Source organism: Canis aureus, chromosome 3 (genome assembly GCF_053574225.1).
Source record: "Canis aureus isolate CA01 chromosome 3, VMU_Caureus_v.1.0, whole genome shotgun sequence".
Lineage (NCBI taxonomy): Eukaryota > Metazoa > Chordata > Mammalia > Carnivora > Canidae > Canis > Canis aureus.
The window spans coordinates 9,326,621-9,343,085 of NC_135613.1; the positions used below are offsets into that span (position 1 = coordinate 9,326,621).

The 16,465-nt window shown below is 36.7% G+C and overlaps 1 long non-coding RNA gene across 4 annotated transcripts in view; it reads left to right on the plus strand.

Moving 5' to 3' along the window:
- The window catches only part of LOC144308333 (uncharacterized), a 137,228-nt gene extending 127,960 nt beyond the window's left edge, over positions 1–9,268 (plus strand). For all 4 annotated transcript variants that reach the window (XR_013374821.1, XR_013374820.1, XR_013374823.1 and 1 more), the window contains one exon: positions 9,036–9,268. This is a non-coding gene — a long non-coding RNA (uncharacterized LOC144308333). The remainder of the gene's footprint in view (positions 1–9,035) is intronic.
- The last annotated feature ends 7,197 nt before the right edge of the window (positions 9,269–16,465 follow it).

The window sequence follows — 16,465 nt, forward strand, 5'->3', positions numbered from 1 at the left end:
AAGTGCAAATAAAAAATAATCTATCAATATGTGTATATGTATATATATTTATATATGTGTGTGTGTGTGTGTGTGTATTTTTTCTTTTAGATAGCTCATGCACACAAGTGTGAGCAGGTTGAGGGATAGGGAGAGGCAAAAGGAGAGGGAGAGAGAGAACCTTAAGCAAGCCTCCCCACAGGGCTTGATCCCACGACCCTGAGACCATGACCTCAGCTGAAATCAGGAGTTGGATGCTTATCCCACTGAGCCACCCAGGTGCCCCAGCAATATATTTAAAAGATTATTTTCATGGATTATGAAGAATAATACAGATACTGTCCTCTATTAGGTTATATTTGGTGGCAAGTAACAGAAAACCTAATTCAAATAACTTAATAAATGATATTTATTGGCTCTCATTGCTTGAAATTCAGAAGATTGGCTTATTTCAGGCAATCAACAGTATTATCTAGAACCTGGTTTCTTTCTTTCTTTCTTTTTTTCTTTTTTTTTTTTTTTAGAACCTGGTTTCTTTACATCTCTACTCTCTGCTTTCTACAGTTTCAGCTTCATCCTAAGGCCAATTTAAGATTATAAATAGTTCCTGAGATTGTTTCCTTATCTACTTGCAGGGTGAATGAGAGAAGGGAGAGGACATTGGTTTCATAGAAATCTTCAGTTTTGGGATCCCTGGGTGGCGCAGCGGTTTGGCGCCTGCCTTTGGCCCAGGGCGCGATCCTGGAGACCCGGGATCGAATCCCACGTCGGGCTCCTGGTGCATGGAGCCTGCTTCTCCCTCTGCCTGTGTCTCTGCCTCTCTCTCTCTCTCTCTCTGTGTGACTATCATAAAAAAAAAAAAAAAAAAGAAATCTTCAGTTTTCTATAGATCTCATTGGCCCAACTTGAGATACGAGCCTATCTCTAAGCCAGTAGCTGGATTCAGGTAGTTATATTGCTTAGTTTAGGCTGGAGCTATATGTTTCATTCATAGATCTGTAGTGGGGCTACCTTCAACCAAAGCCATGTAGGTTGAATGAAAGAGAGATGAGAATGCTGCATAGAAGTTGGAGATGATATCAAGGGGCAGATAAAAGGTTTGGAGAAAGCATATAAAACATCAACTGTCCATGCATTTCTCTGGACATAAAAAGTGGTATATACTTTTGGTCATGAAACTGGCAATGAGAATCAAAATTTTAAAATGTGCTTATAATATTACCCAGAAACTCTATTCCTAGGGATTTAGCTCAAAGAGTCATGGATATATATATAAATATCTAGTTATTGTGTACTAAGAGTGAAAGCATTTCGACTAACTAAACATTTGAAACTAAGGATGTACTATATGTTGGCCAATTGAATTTACATTAAAAAAAACACAAAGTATACAAGCCTTCAGTTATAATAAGAAGAATAAACTCTGGATATCTAATGTACGGCATGATGACTATAGTTAATATTGTACTACATAATCGAAATTTGCTACATTGTACACTTAAAGTATATGTAATTTATCAATTATACTTCAATAAAGCTGGAAAAATCATTAAAAAAATAAATGTCTAACCACATGGATTTGATTAAAGTGTGAGTAGAACATTCAACATTCATACAGTGGAATACTACTTAAAATGAAAAACGATGCTATTAAGCATATTAAATGACATGGAAAAGAGATCACTATCATTAAGTGGAGAAGGCAATCAACAACACATCTCTTTTGGAGAAAAAAGCATATATATTCATAGGAAAAGAATACCAAAATATTAACAGTGGTTATCATTAGGAGTTGGGTGGTAGAAATAGTTATTTGCATATTTGTATTTTTATAAATTTCTTAAACTAATTATTTATTATTTTAATTCCTTACTTTCTGATCTTTATGCTTTCTTTTTCTTAGGACACTGGCTAGAACCTCCAGGATGGTTTTGAAAAGAATTGATAAGAGTGAACATCCTTGCATTATTCCTGTTCTTAGAGAAAAAGCATTAGTATTTAACCATTAGTTATGATCATAGGTATGGATTTTATAGATGTCTTTCAGCAGTTTGAGAAAGTTTATTTTTAAAAAATTTTTAAATTTATTAATGAGAGATACAGAGAGAGAGCGAGGCAGAGGCACAGGCAGAGGGAGAAGCAGGCTTCATGCAGGGAGCCTGACGTAGGACTTGATCCTGGGTCTCCAGGGTCAGGCCCTGGGCTGAAGGCGGTGCTAAACTGCTGAGCCACCAGGGCTGCCCTTGAGAAAGTTTTTAAAAAATTTTTAATTTGTTGAGAATTTATCATAAGGAGGGTATTGTCAAATGATTTTTTTCATCTGTTAAGATGATCATTTGTTTTTTTCCCCTTATTCTGTAAATGTAGTATATTGATTTTCAAATGTTAAATCAACCTCACATTCTAGGGTTAAACTCTACTTTGTTATGAAATATATTTTAATATATTGCTTGATTCACTTTTGCTAATATATTCTTAAAGATTTTTGTTGTTATATTCATGAGGGATACCCATCTGTAATTTTCTTATATATCTTTGTTAGGCTTCTGTGTTGGCTTTATAAGACAAGTGGGAAGTGTTCCTTTCATTTTCTGAAACAGATTGTATAGGGTTGCTGTTATATCTTCTTTATACATTTGGCAAAATTTGCCAGTGAAGCCATCTGGCTCTGGAGTTTTGGGTTGTTGGGAGATTTTTTATTTATTTTTAATTTTTTAAAAAAGATTTTTATTTATTTGGGAGAGCAAGAGAGCAGATGGGAGAGGCAGAGGGAGAAGGAGAAGCATACTCCATACTGAGCAGAGTCTGATGGAAGGGGGGTGGGAGCGAAGTGATCCTATGACCCTGAAATCATGAACTGTGCCAAAGGCAGATGCTTAACTGACTGAGCCACCCAAGTGCCCCATTATTTTATTTTATTATTTTATTTTATTTTATTTTATTTATTTTATTTTTTAGAAAGAGAATGTGCATGCACATGTAGTGGGGAGGGGCAGAGGGAGAGGAAGAGAAACAATGCCAAGCAGACTCTTTGCTAAGAGTGGAGGCATGACCTGGGTCTCCATCTCATAGCTGTGAGATCATGACGTGAGCCAAAGCCAAGAGTGGGGTGCTTAACTGAGATACCTAGATGTCCCTACATCTTCTTTTAAATATAAGAATTTAAAGCTAAAAATTTCCCTTTAGTCCCTGGTTAGGCTACATCCCTAGATTTTTTTATATGTTGTGCTTCTATTATTTTTTAATTGCATGATTTCTTCTTTTGCTCCTGGTTATTCAAAAGTGTGTGGTTCAAATTGCAGATATTTGGGGGATATTCTAGATACTTATGTCTTTAGAGTGTTTTGTTAAATTGTTCAGAGAATATACTCTGTATTATTTCAGTTTTTGGGTATTCGTTGAAACTGATTTTATGAGCCAGCATGTTTATCTCAGTGACTTTTCCATGTGCACTTGAAAAGAATGTGTATTCTACCTAAAACACTTTTTTTTTTTAATAATAAAAGACAATCCTATAGAATACTTTAAAATCACTAATTGCGAGATATTTTAAAATTGACAGTGTTTAGGGATGCCTGGGTGGCTTAGTCAGTTAAGTAGTTAAGCTTATGCTTATGACTTAGGTCATGATTCTGGGGTCTTGAGAGTGAACCTGCATCAGGCTCCCTGCTCAGTGGAGAGTCTGCTTCTCCCTCTTCCTCTCCTCCCTGTGTGTGCTCTATCTTATTATTTTAATAAATAAAATCTTAAAAAAAAACAGCAACCCAAAACTGAGTCTTTAGATGGAATAGTGAAACAGTTGATATTTTTCTTTAGCTCCCCCACTAGGATTATTTATTTCCTCTACCCATCATCCAAAGTTTTCTGTCCTATGTTTATCTTTCTATGTCTTTTTAGATAACTTTTTAACAGCTGTTAAAAAGTATAATAAAATTTTTGAAGACTACTTAAGATAATACTTTTTGAATTTTAAAAAGTTTATCTCAGATTCCTATACTGAAGGAATGGAACTATAATGGCAGTATTTTAGGCTTTAGGAATTCATGGACCCCAGCTTTTTCTGTACCAAGTTAAACACACATCATCTATGAAAGTCATCCTTTATACCATTTTCATTCTCATATGAATGATTGAAGTAAAAGAAGTAAAGCTAACAATTGAATTTCAGGTCTCTGTGTACATATTTTGTTGCTGGTAGAACTTCTGTATACTTCACTTGGTATATTGAACTTTCCTAGCAGATAGAACATGATATATAAAAGCTCTGTGATGGGAATGAGCCTGTTTAGCTTGAGGAAGTAAAAGGGGTCAGTAAGGCTAGAGTATGGAGAATTAAAGGAGATTAATAAGACAGGCAGGGTTAAACTTGAGAGAGTTTGTGGGTTTGCCTAGGATTTTGATCTTTATCCTCATAGCAGACAAGACAGCATGGAAAAGATTTGAACAAAAAGATCACGTGTATTGAAGGTTGTGCGTCAGAAAGACCACTCTAGCTACGTGTTAGAGCACTGACTGAAGGGGATCAAGAAGGAACATGGGAAAGATTTTGAGGTATGACTGGCAGTGTCTAAGTAAGACATAATAGCAAGTTGGGTTGTAGTAGTGATGGTGTAGGTTGAGAAAAGTTAGCCGATCCAGAAGATTAAAGTAAACAAGACCTGTACATGGATTGGCTATGAGTGGAAAAGGAGAAGAAAATGTTAGAAGAAAACCTAGATTTCTGGCTTGCCCAACAGAAAAGGCAGTGGTGGTTATATGCCACTAACTAATATCTTTCCATATAATATATTTTGGGAAATTCTGCATCTTAATGCATAAGGACTAATAAATAAATCTCTTAGTAGTTTAACAACATTCAAGTTCCACCTTCTTAGTCTGTAGCAACTGCCCAAACTATTGTAAGCCTAGAAGTCTTAAGTAGTAAAGAAATCTATAACATACTTTAGACTTGGTTAGAAAACAGTCCATTAAATAAATATGTTAAAGGGCAAACCCACAGCCAACATCATACTTAATGGAGAAAGACTTGAAAGCTTTTCTTCCAAAGTTCAGGAATAAGATAAGGATGCTGTTTTCACCACTTCCATTCAACATTATACTTGGAGGTTCTAGCCAAAGCAGTTAGAGTTTGAGAGCAACACTTAAGTAGAAACATAGATGTAAATCTTCATAGTGTTGAATTGGGTGATGTTTTTTGAAACATATGTAAAGAAAAACAGATGAATTTTATCAAAATTTAATACTTTTGTACTTCAAAGGACACTATCAAGAAAATGAAAACTCACACAATGAAAATAATGGTAAATTATATATTCTATATACTAGAATATTGAGATAAAGAGTTCCTATGACTCAACAATAAAGAGACAAATAACCCACCTAAAATGGGTAAAAAAAATTGATTAGACGTTTCTCTAAAGAAGACATACAGATGGCCACTAATTACATGAAAAATGTTTAACATCTTTAGTTATTAGGGAAATGAAATTATAATGAGAGTGATATGCTAGTTAATCTTCATTATCATGGATATAATTTAAAAAAGGACAATAACAAGTGTTGATGAGTATATGGAGAAATTGAATTTCTTATACATTGCTGGAATATAGAATATAGAATATAGAATAATGCCACTGCTTTGGAATATAGCTTGGCAGTTCCTGAAAAAGTTAAACATAGGGTTACCATGTGACTCAGCAGTTCCACTCCTAAACATCTATCCAAGAAAAACTGAAAACCTATGTTTACACATATGTTACACATAGGTACAAAAGCTTGTACATGTATGCTCATAGGAGCATGATTCATAATAGCTGAAAAGGTGGAAACAACCTGCATGTACATCAGTGAATAGATAAAACAAAATGTGATATGTCAATAAAATAGAATTTTCAGCCATAAAAAGGAGTGAAGTACTTATACATAGTAGAACATGAATGAACCTTGAAAACATGCTAGGTGAAAGAAACCAATCACAAAAAGCCACATATTTTATTATTCCTTTTATATGAATTGTCCAGGATAGGCAAATTCACAGAGACAGAAAAGTAAGTGGTGTATGCAGGGGCTTGGGGGGAATGGGGATGTCTGCTAATGGATATGAAGTCTTTCTTTGGGAGGTGATGAAAATGTTATGTAGTTAGTGATAATTGTATGAGTTTATGAATATGCTGAAAACTATACTATGTTTTAAAAGATGAGTTTTATGGTATGTGAATTATATCTCAATTTAAAACTGAAATTGGAGGGATGCCTGGGTGGCTCAGCGGTTGAGTGTCTGCCTTTGGCCCAGGGCGTGATCCTGGAGTCCTGGGATCGAGTCCCATGTTGGGCTTCCTGCGTGGAGTCTGCTTCTCCCTCTGCCTGTGTCTCCGCCTCTCTCTCTTTCTGTCTCTTATGAATAAATAAAATCTTAAAAAAAACTGAAATTGGAAAAAAATCATCCTCATAGAAAAACCCAAAAGAAACAACATTAATTCTTCATATATGTAGATTTGACATAATTCTAATAAAATTTCTAGAAGTTTTTTTTGAGTGTGGAAATGAGAGCTGGTTCTAAAATTCATATGGATATATAAAGTGTTAGAAATAGCCAAAGCCATCTTCAAGAATGACAAATCTGAAGGTCATATAGTCTAGGTATGAAAATATGTTACAGCTAAATTCAGATATTGTGGCTTATAGGCATTCAGAGTTTATACTGATTATTCATAGAACTGACTAATAGAGAATCCAAAAATAGATCAATACATATAAAATTGATTTTTGAGAAGTATACTGCAGCAAAGAAAATATGGTCTTTTAAATTAATATTGTTGGCCTACTTGGATATCTGGATTGGGAGAAATACATCTGGAACTCTACAACGTATACATTCCAATTTATTGAATTTATACATCCCAATTTATTGAATTTTTAAATGTGAAAGGTGAAATGATAAAGCCTTTAAAGGGAAACATATGAGAATATCTTGTGACTGTAGTAGAGAAATATTCCTGATTCAGGATGAAAAAGCATTCACCATAAAAAATGATACATTGAACTCCATTAAAATCAAGAACTCTGTTCATCAAAGACAACATTAAGAGCAAGAACAGAGTGGCAGACAATATTTGCAAAACATATATGACAAAGTGCCAATATTTACAATATATAAAGAACTGCAAATAAGGAAGTAAAAGACAATTCAGTAATAAATAGGCAAAAGGCTTGAACAGACATTTTGCAAAACAAGTTTACAAATGGTCAGTAATTAGTTGAAAAGATGATAAACTTAACAATCATTGGGGAAATGAACATTAAAACCACGTTGAGATATGACGTTATACCCGGTAGAATAGCTAAAATTTAAAAGATGGAAAACACCAAGTGTTGGTGAGGATATGGAGCACTTGAAACTCTGATACATTGCTGGTGGGTATGTGAATTGATCCAGCCACTTTGGAACATTGGCAATATTTACTAAAATTAAATATATCCATGGCTTAAACCTAGTGGTCCGTGTAGAAGTATATTCTCAACAGAAATGCATGCCTACATTAATCAAAATATATGTATAAGAATGCTCTTAGTAGCATTATTTCTAAGGCCTTAAACTGGAAAATACCCAAGGACATTCAATGATAGAATGGATAGATTCACATCCTGAACATGGCAGTGAGGATAATCTACAGCTGTTTGCAAGGATATGGATAAAATTTACTAACATAACATTGAGCAAAAGAAGTCAGGCACAATATATATTCTGTGATATATTGGGTAATTCAATTCCATTAACAAAAGTTGAAAAATAGGAAAATGAGTTCATGGTATTAGAAGTCAGGATGTTTGGTACCTTTGTGAAGACAAGATAAGGGTTGGAAGGGGAAATAAAGGGGAGGGGATTGGGCATAGTAGTAATGTAGTGTTTCTTGGTCTGGGTGCTATTTACATGGGTTTGTTCAGTTTGTGTGTATACTTAGGATTTGTGTATTTTTCTATATTATACTTTTAAAAAACTTAGAAAAGAGAAAAATAAGGTTAAAGTACAAGTAAGATGGTATAAATAAGACCATTTATGTTGCTAATCATATATATATAAGTGAACTAAAATCCCCAATAAATGGAGAAGGATGATCAGATTGGATAGATAAAGGGTGTGTCTGGAGCCTTTGGGGACATGGGCAAGAAGTGTCTCCTGAGAGAACTTGAGCAGGATTTCATTTTACTAGTTAATTAGTGGTATGTCTTTCCTTTCCCTTACCTTCTTGAGAATCTACTGTAGGACCCAGGCAAAAAAGAGAACCTAGAATTCTTCCTGACAGAAAGAAAGCCAATAAAAGTGAAGAAAAGCCTAACCCACAAAAAACTTCAAAAACCGGGGATCCCTGGGTGGCGCAGCGGTTTGGCGTCTGCCTTTAGGCCCAGGGCGCGATCCTGGAGACCCGGGATCGAGTCCCACGTCGGGCTCCCTGCATGGAGCCTGCTTCTCCCTCTGCCTGTGTCTCTGCCTCTCTCTCTCTCTGTGTGTGACTATCATGAATAAAAAAAAAAAAAAAAAAAAAAAAAAAAAAAAACTTCAAAAACCTAGAGATTCTTAGGCTAGCTGTTGCAGGAAGAAGGCTATGCATAGTTTAAACAAGTGCTGAATCTCTGATGGGCAACTTGCATGTTCAGCTTAACAAATGTATCACTAAATCTCAGTCCCAGAATGCTGCAAGGGTACAGGGAGCCATGTGTTCAACAATAGCTTTTTTTTTTTTTTTTAAAGATTTTATTTATTTATTCATGAGAGAGAGACAGAGACACAGGCAGAGGGAGAAGCAGGACCCATGCAGGGAGCCCGACGTGGGGCTCGATCCCAGGACTCCAGGATCACGCCCTGAGCCAAAGGCAGACGCTTAACCACTGAGCCACCCAGGTGTCCCCAACAATGGTTTTCTGTGGAGAAAGTTGAGTTATTAATACCAAAGGAGGACAAGTACTAGCCTTTGATCAATAATTTTTAAAAATGCCAACACACTAAAAACACAAGTTTCAAAAAAGTGATAAATGGCATAACCTTTGTGTCTTGGTAGGTTATAAAACCAATTGATGTGACGACAAATACCCACCATTTGCTTCAACGTGGATGGAACTGGAGGGTATTATGCTGAGTGAAGTAAGTCAATCGGAGAAGGACAAACATTATATGTTCTCATTCATTTGGGGAATATAAATAATAGTGAAAGGGAATATAAGGGAAAGGAGAGGAAATGTGTGGGAAATATCAGAAAGGGAGACAGAACATAAAGACTCCTAACTCTGGGAAACGAACTAGGGGTGGTGGAAGGGGAGGAGGGCGGGGGGTGGGGGTGAATGGGTGACAGGCACTGAGGGGGGCACTTGACGGGATGAGCACTGGGTGTTATTCTGTATGTTGGTAAATTGAACACCAATAAAAATAAATTTATCATAAAAAAAATAAAACCAATTGATGTGTTTATTAACTCCTGTTTTAAACTTTGCATTTCTGTCTTTTGCATATCTTTTCAAACAAACTTAAATGACATATTATCTGACATGTTTTACAATTTTCTTAAAAAGGATGTAAAAGAAAAATGTCCCATGAACAAAGATATCCCTTGGTGTTAGATCCCAGCAGTATGGCATTATGACATCTATCTATAACCCATCCAACTAAAAGCAGGAGGAAAAGCCAAAATAAATTTGTGTATGGAGTTTTTTTGCTTACAGATGGACAACATTATTAACCCCATATGAAGAGGATTTTGAATGAGTAATTTCAAGTGATTAGAAAACAGAAGCCATTAAAAGAATAAAAGGACAGAAATCCATTTATTGAAAAAGACACAGAACATTTATATTATGCTTTATATATTTTTTTGGTTCTTGTCATTCAGTCCTGCTTATTGTTTAGAATCATTTCCTAATGAGTTCAAGTATTTCTTTATACCTTCTGTTGATTTTTGTGACTTGTTATTTTTTCTGTCCTCTAATTGTCTAGAAATTGTCTGAAATGACAGTTTCCTCCAGGATCCTATATAATTGTTTGTTAATTAGTTTCTGTTTTTAGGTTAATTCTCTGGATTCCTATTTTTCCAAATTTTGTGAGTGAGGGCAAGGGAATGAGGTCTTGGTAGTTGCTTATTTTCTTTTTCTCTGTTTGTATATGTTTTACCTAGGCAGTTGCATAGCCTTTTACTTTATTCTGTGGTAGGTAGACTTGTCCTTAATTGAAAGAAAAGCATTTGTCTAGCTTTCCCTTTACATCAGTAGAAAGGTTAGTTTATTTTTTCTGTTTCTATTGTGTTCATGATCTGCTGCTCCACATGTTGTCATTGAGTTAAGTCAACTTGAATGGTTAAAATCCACAGAAATATATTAATGTCAATGGTGTTTCCAACATAATCTATCTCATTTTATAGAAAACAGTTTTGAAGAAATGTGAGTATATGAAGGATGACCAAATACTCTATCCTAATATAAAAATCAGAGAATGTGGAAGTCATATGGTATAATGAGATTTATCTGACAAATTGAAGTTCCTTTCTTTGGTTGGTGGGGTAAAGTCATTTGTGTGGGTGGGCAGTGGGTGAGCAGGCAAAGATGAAAATAATGGTTTTAAAGAAAGCTAAGCAGGATGGCATAGGAGCATGGCTGGTGGATGGATTCTCTATTACTCCTAATGTGTAGGGGTTGCTGAAATTAGGGATGTACAAAGTAAGAGTAGATCAGAAATCCAAGGGAGGGAGGAGTTAAGATGGTGGCATAGTAGGACTGTAGGCTTTCCTCATCCCTCAAACACAGCTATAACTATCAAATAATTCTGAATGCCCAAGAAACCAATCTGAGGATTGAAAGGTTAAACTTCACAACTAGAGGCTGAGAAGAGGCCATGTCAAGGAAGGTAGGAAGTGCAGAGATGTGGTTCGGAGGAGAAACAGATCACAGGTGCTGCGGAAGGGAGGGAACCCTGTTGAAAGAGAAAGGTGAGGGAGAGTGGAGTGCACAGGATATACACAAGGAGAACATTTTCCCAAAGCCATTGGCAGTGAACCTGAGAAAGGCTGGTTTTCATGAGTTTTGCAACCAGTGGCACTCAAAGACTGGAGTATAGAGGTTCCCAGACTTGACTGGGGATAAAGACCTGAGGATTCTACCCTCCTCCTGGCGAGAAGACAGGCAAGCAGCCCTGGGGCAGACTACGTGATCTGAAGATCATCTAAAGCACAAGGGGAGAAACATATACTTTTTTGATTATGTCTGTTAGAGGTGACATTGCCTCTCTGAGGATGAAAGAACCAGTGGGTGCCATTTCCCTCCCCCACCCCTTGGCATAGGTGCAGAGACACCTGATGAGGGTAGCTAACCCAGACACTGGCTGTTCATCCTGGTTTGCTCCAAATCCCATGCTCCTGTGCTCTGGGAAAACTGCCTTCTGGGTCAAACCTGCATCAGTCCTGGTGTGGTAAGACCCTTTCCCAGAGGACCAGTGCAGGTCCCTGCCACACTAGGTCCCTGAAGTTTGGAATTTTAGAAGTCAGCAGGCTGGGCTGGGATAGAGCCCAAAGTGCCTTGCCCTTCTCTAGGCAGGCAAGCAATCTGGAGACAGTGTGAAAACAGGAATCTGAAAAACACCTGGGATGCACAAGGGGAAATTATTTGCTCCACTTTTCAGAGCAGTAAGCCATGACTCTCCACTCCAGGAAAAAAGAAGCTGACTGGTGCCATTTCCCTCCCTCACCACTCAGCATAAACCAACTTCAATAAACAACACAGTGCCAACACTGTCTGACTAAACTGCTTACACCAACTCCACCCTACTGCACTCTGCTGGTACTGCTTTTCTTAGGCAAGTGTGCCACTACTGGTGGAGCAGGCCCCTTCCCCAGAAGGAGAGCACAAAACCCTGCATGCACCACATCTACTGACCGTAGAGTTCTGCAAGACTTCAGTTCTAGTGGAAATCAGATCTATTTTTTTTGTATATTTTTTATTGGAGTTCAATTTGCTAACATATAGTAGAATACCCAATACTCATCTTGTCAAGTGCCCCCCTCAGTGCCCATCACCCAGTCACCCCATCCTCCCACCCACCTCCCCTTCCACTACCCCTTGTTCATTTCTCAGAGTTAGGAGTCTCTCATGGTTTGTCAAAATCAGACCAATTTTAACAAGCATACCAGAGCCACACTCTGTCAAGTCCCAAACACTGCCTACTGCAGGCAACGGAGCCTCTGCAGATGACTGACTGGAGGGATAGAGTAGCCAAAGCATAACAGCAGAATAAATGCAGCACACACCAGAGAGACTTCCTGAAGTGCCAGGCCCTGGACATTAGATGACCCTTCTTCGTAAAGCCATTACTCTCAGAAGCAGAAAACATAACAGGCTTTTCTAACACAGAGAAGAGCAGACCTAGACAGAATACCAAGATGGAAGAATTTGTCCCAAAAGAAATAACAAGGAAAGGTTATGGCTAGGGATCTAATTGAAATAGATACATGCTTGGTACAGAATTTGTAGCAACAATTGTAAAGGTACTAGCTGGGATTAAGAAAAGCATAGAAAATATGAGAGAGACCCTTAGTGAAAAGATAAAAGAGCTAAAACACAATCGGGCCAAAACAAAAAATGCAGTAACTGAGGTTCAAAACCAATTGGCAGTAATGAGCACAAGGATGGAAGAAGCAGAGGAATGAGTAAGTGATATAGAAGATGGAGTTATGTAAGTCAATCAGAGAAACACAATTACCATATGATCTCACTTATGTGGAATTTAAGAAACAAAACAGAGGATCATAGGAGAAAAAAGGGAAAGGGAAAATAAGAAAAAAGGGAAAGGGAAAATAAGATGAAATCAGAGAGGAAGACAAACTATTAAAGACTCTTACCTATAGGAAACAAACAGGATTACTGGAGGGGAGATGGGTAGGGGGATGGGGTACCTGGGTGATGGGCATTAAGGAGGGTATGTGATATAATGAGCACTGAGTGTTGTTATAGGCAACTGATGGATCACTAAACTATACCTCTAAAACTAATAATACACTATATGTTAATTGAATTTAAAATTTAAAAAATGGAATTATGGAAAATAATGAGGCTGAACAAAAGAAAAATTTTGGATCATTAGAGTAGACTTAAGGAACTCAATGATTCCATCAAACGCAATGACATTTCTATCATAGGAGTCCTAGAAGAAGAGAGAGGAAGGGGGCAGAAAGTTTATTTGAGGAAATTATAGCTGAAAACTTCCCTAATCTGGGAAAGGAAAAAGACTTCCTAATCCAGGAGACACAGAGAACTCCCATGAAAATCAACAAAAACAGGTCAACACCAAAACATATTGTAATTAAATTGGCAAAATATAGTAATAAAGAAAAAAATCCTAAAAACATCAGGACAAAAGAAGTCCCTAACTTGCAAGGAAAGACTCATAAGACTCATAGCAATCTTTACAGAGAAACTGGCAAGCCAGAAGAGTGGTATGATATATTCAACGTACTGAATGGGAAAAATTTTCAGCCAAGAATATTCTATCGAACAAGGCTATCATTCAGAATAGAAGGAGGGCTAAAGAGTTTCCCAGATCAAAAAACTAAATGAATTTGTGACCACTAATGCAGCCCTGCAAGAAATATTTATTAAAGGGGAGTCTGCTTTTGAAGGAAAGACCAAAAGTGACAAAGACTAGAAAGGAACAGAGAAAAATATCCAGAAATGACAAAACAAGCAATAACTGCACTAAATTCATATCTATTAATAATTGTTCTGAATGATGGACTAAGTGCTCCAATCAAAAGACATAGGGTGTGAGAATGGATAAAGAAAAAACAAGACTCATCTATGTGCTGATTACAAGAGATTCGTTTTAAACCTAAAGACACCTACAGATTGCAAGGGAGGGATGGAGAAACATTTATTATACAACTGGATATCAAGAGAAAGCCAGTATAAGCAATACTTATAGGAGACAAAGTAGGTTTTAAATCAAAGACTGTAACAAGAGATGAAGAAAGGCATCACATCGTAATAAAGAGGACACCTGAATAAGAAGATTGAACCATAGTAAATATGCCCCCAACTTGGGAGCACCCAAATATATAAAACAATAACAAGCATAAAGGAACATACACATAATTATACAATAATATTAAGAGATTTTAACACCTCACTTGCAGCAATAAATGGATCATCTAAACAGAGAATTGATAAAGAAATGATGGCTTTGAATGACACACTGGACCAGATGGACCTAGCATATATTCAGAACATTTCATCCTAAAGCAGCAGTTTATATATTCTTTTCAAGTGCACATGGGACATTCTCCAGAATAGAACACATACTAGGTCACAAATCGGTCCTTAACCAGTACAAAAAGATGGAGATTGTACCATGCATATTTTCTGACCACAATGCTATGACATTTGAAATCAACCACAAGGAAAAATGTGGACAGATCACAAATATACGGAGGTTAAACAACATATTACTAAAGAATAAATAGGTCAACCAGGAAATTAAAGAAAAATACATAGAAACATATGAAAATGAAAACATGATGGTCCAAAACCTTTAGCAAAAGCAGTCCTAAGAGGTAAGTATATAGCAATGCAGCCCCACCTCAAGTGCAAGAAAAATATCAAATAAACAACCTAACCTTACACCTAAAGGAGCTAGAAAAAGAACAACAAACAAAGCTAAAGCAAGCAGAAGAAAGGAAATAATAAAGATTGGAACGGAAGTAAATGAAACAATAACTAAAAAACCCCAATAGAACAGATCAGTGAAACCAGGAGCTGGTTCTTTAAAAAAATAATAATAAAATTGATAAGCCCTGAAACCAATATTGCACTAAATGCCAACTAACAAAGTTTAAATTAAAAAAACAATAAACTCATTGCCAGACACATCAAAAAGAAAAGAGAAAGAACCCAAATCAATAAAATCACAAATGAGAGGGGAGGAACAACAACCAACACCACAGAAATGCAAGCGATTATAAGAGAATATTAAGAAAAACAAATATACCAAGAAATTGGGCAACATGGAAGAAATGGATGAGTTCTAAGAAACATATAAACTACCAAACTGAAAGAGGAAGAAATAGAAAACTTGAGCAGACCATAACCAACAAAGAAATTTAATCAGTAATCAGAAATCTCCCAACAAAAGTCCAGGGCCAGATGGCTTCACGGGGGAATTCTACCAAATATTTAAAGAAGAGTTAATACCTATTCTTCTCAAACTATTCCCCTAAAAATGAAATGGAAGGAAAACTTCCAAATTCATTCTATGAGGCCAGCATTACTCTGATTCCAAAACCAGACGAAGACTCCATTAGAAAAGAGAACTACAGGACAATATCCCCAATGAATATGGATGCAAAAATCCTCAACAAAATACTAGCAAATTGAATCCAACAGTACATTAAAGAATCATTCACCATGACCAGTAGGATTTACTCCTGGGCTGGAAGGGTGGTTTGGTATTCACAAATCAATCAGTGTGATATACCACATTAGTAAAAGAAAGGATAAGAACTGTATGATCCTTTCAATAGATGCAGAAAGGGCATATGACAAAGTACAACATCCATTTGTGATAAAAACCCTCAACAAGAGGGTGCCTGAAATAAATAAAATAAGGTTTTAAAAATTTATTCATAAGGGACACATAGAGAGTGATAGAGACATAGGCAAAGGGAGAAGCAGGCTTGCTGTGGGGAGTCTGATGTGGGACTCGATTTTAGGACACTGGGATCACGACCCAAGTCGAAGGCAGATACTCAACTGCTGAGCCACCCAGGTGTTCCAAAATCTATTGCATTTCTATACACCAATAATGATGCAGCAGAAAGAGAAACCAATGAATCAATTCCATTTACAATTGCACCAAAAACCATATGATACCTAGGAATAAACCTAACCAAAGAGGTAAAACATCTGTACTCTGAAAACTAGAGAACACTGATGAAAGAAATTGAAAATGACACAAAGAAATGGAAAACCAGCCCATGCCCATGGACTGGAAGAACAGATATTGTTAAAATGTCTGCACCACCCAAAGCAATCTACACATTTAATGCAATCCCTGTCAAAAAAGCACCAGCATTTTTCACAGAGCTAGAACAAACAATCCTCAAATGTGTGTGGAACCACAAAAGACCCCGAATAGCCAAAGCAACCTTGAGAAAGAAAAGCAGAGCTGGAGGCATCACAATTCTGAACTTCAAGCTATATTAAAAGCTGTAGTCATCAAGACAGTATGGTGCTGGCGCAAAAACAGACTTCTAGGTCAACGGAACAGAAGAGAAAACCCAGAAATGGACCCACAACTGTATATGGTCAGCTCATCTTCAACAAAGCAGGAAAGAATACACAATGGGAAAAAGACAGTCTCTTCAACAAATGGTATTGGAGAAACTGGACAGCTGCATAAAAGGAATGAAACTGGATCACTTTCTTAAACCATACACAAAGGTAAATTCAAAGTGGATGA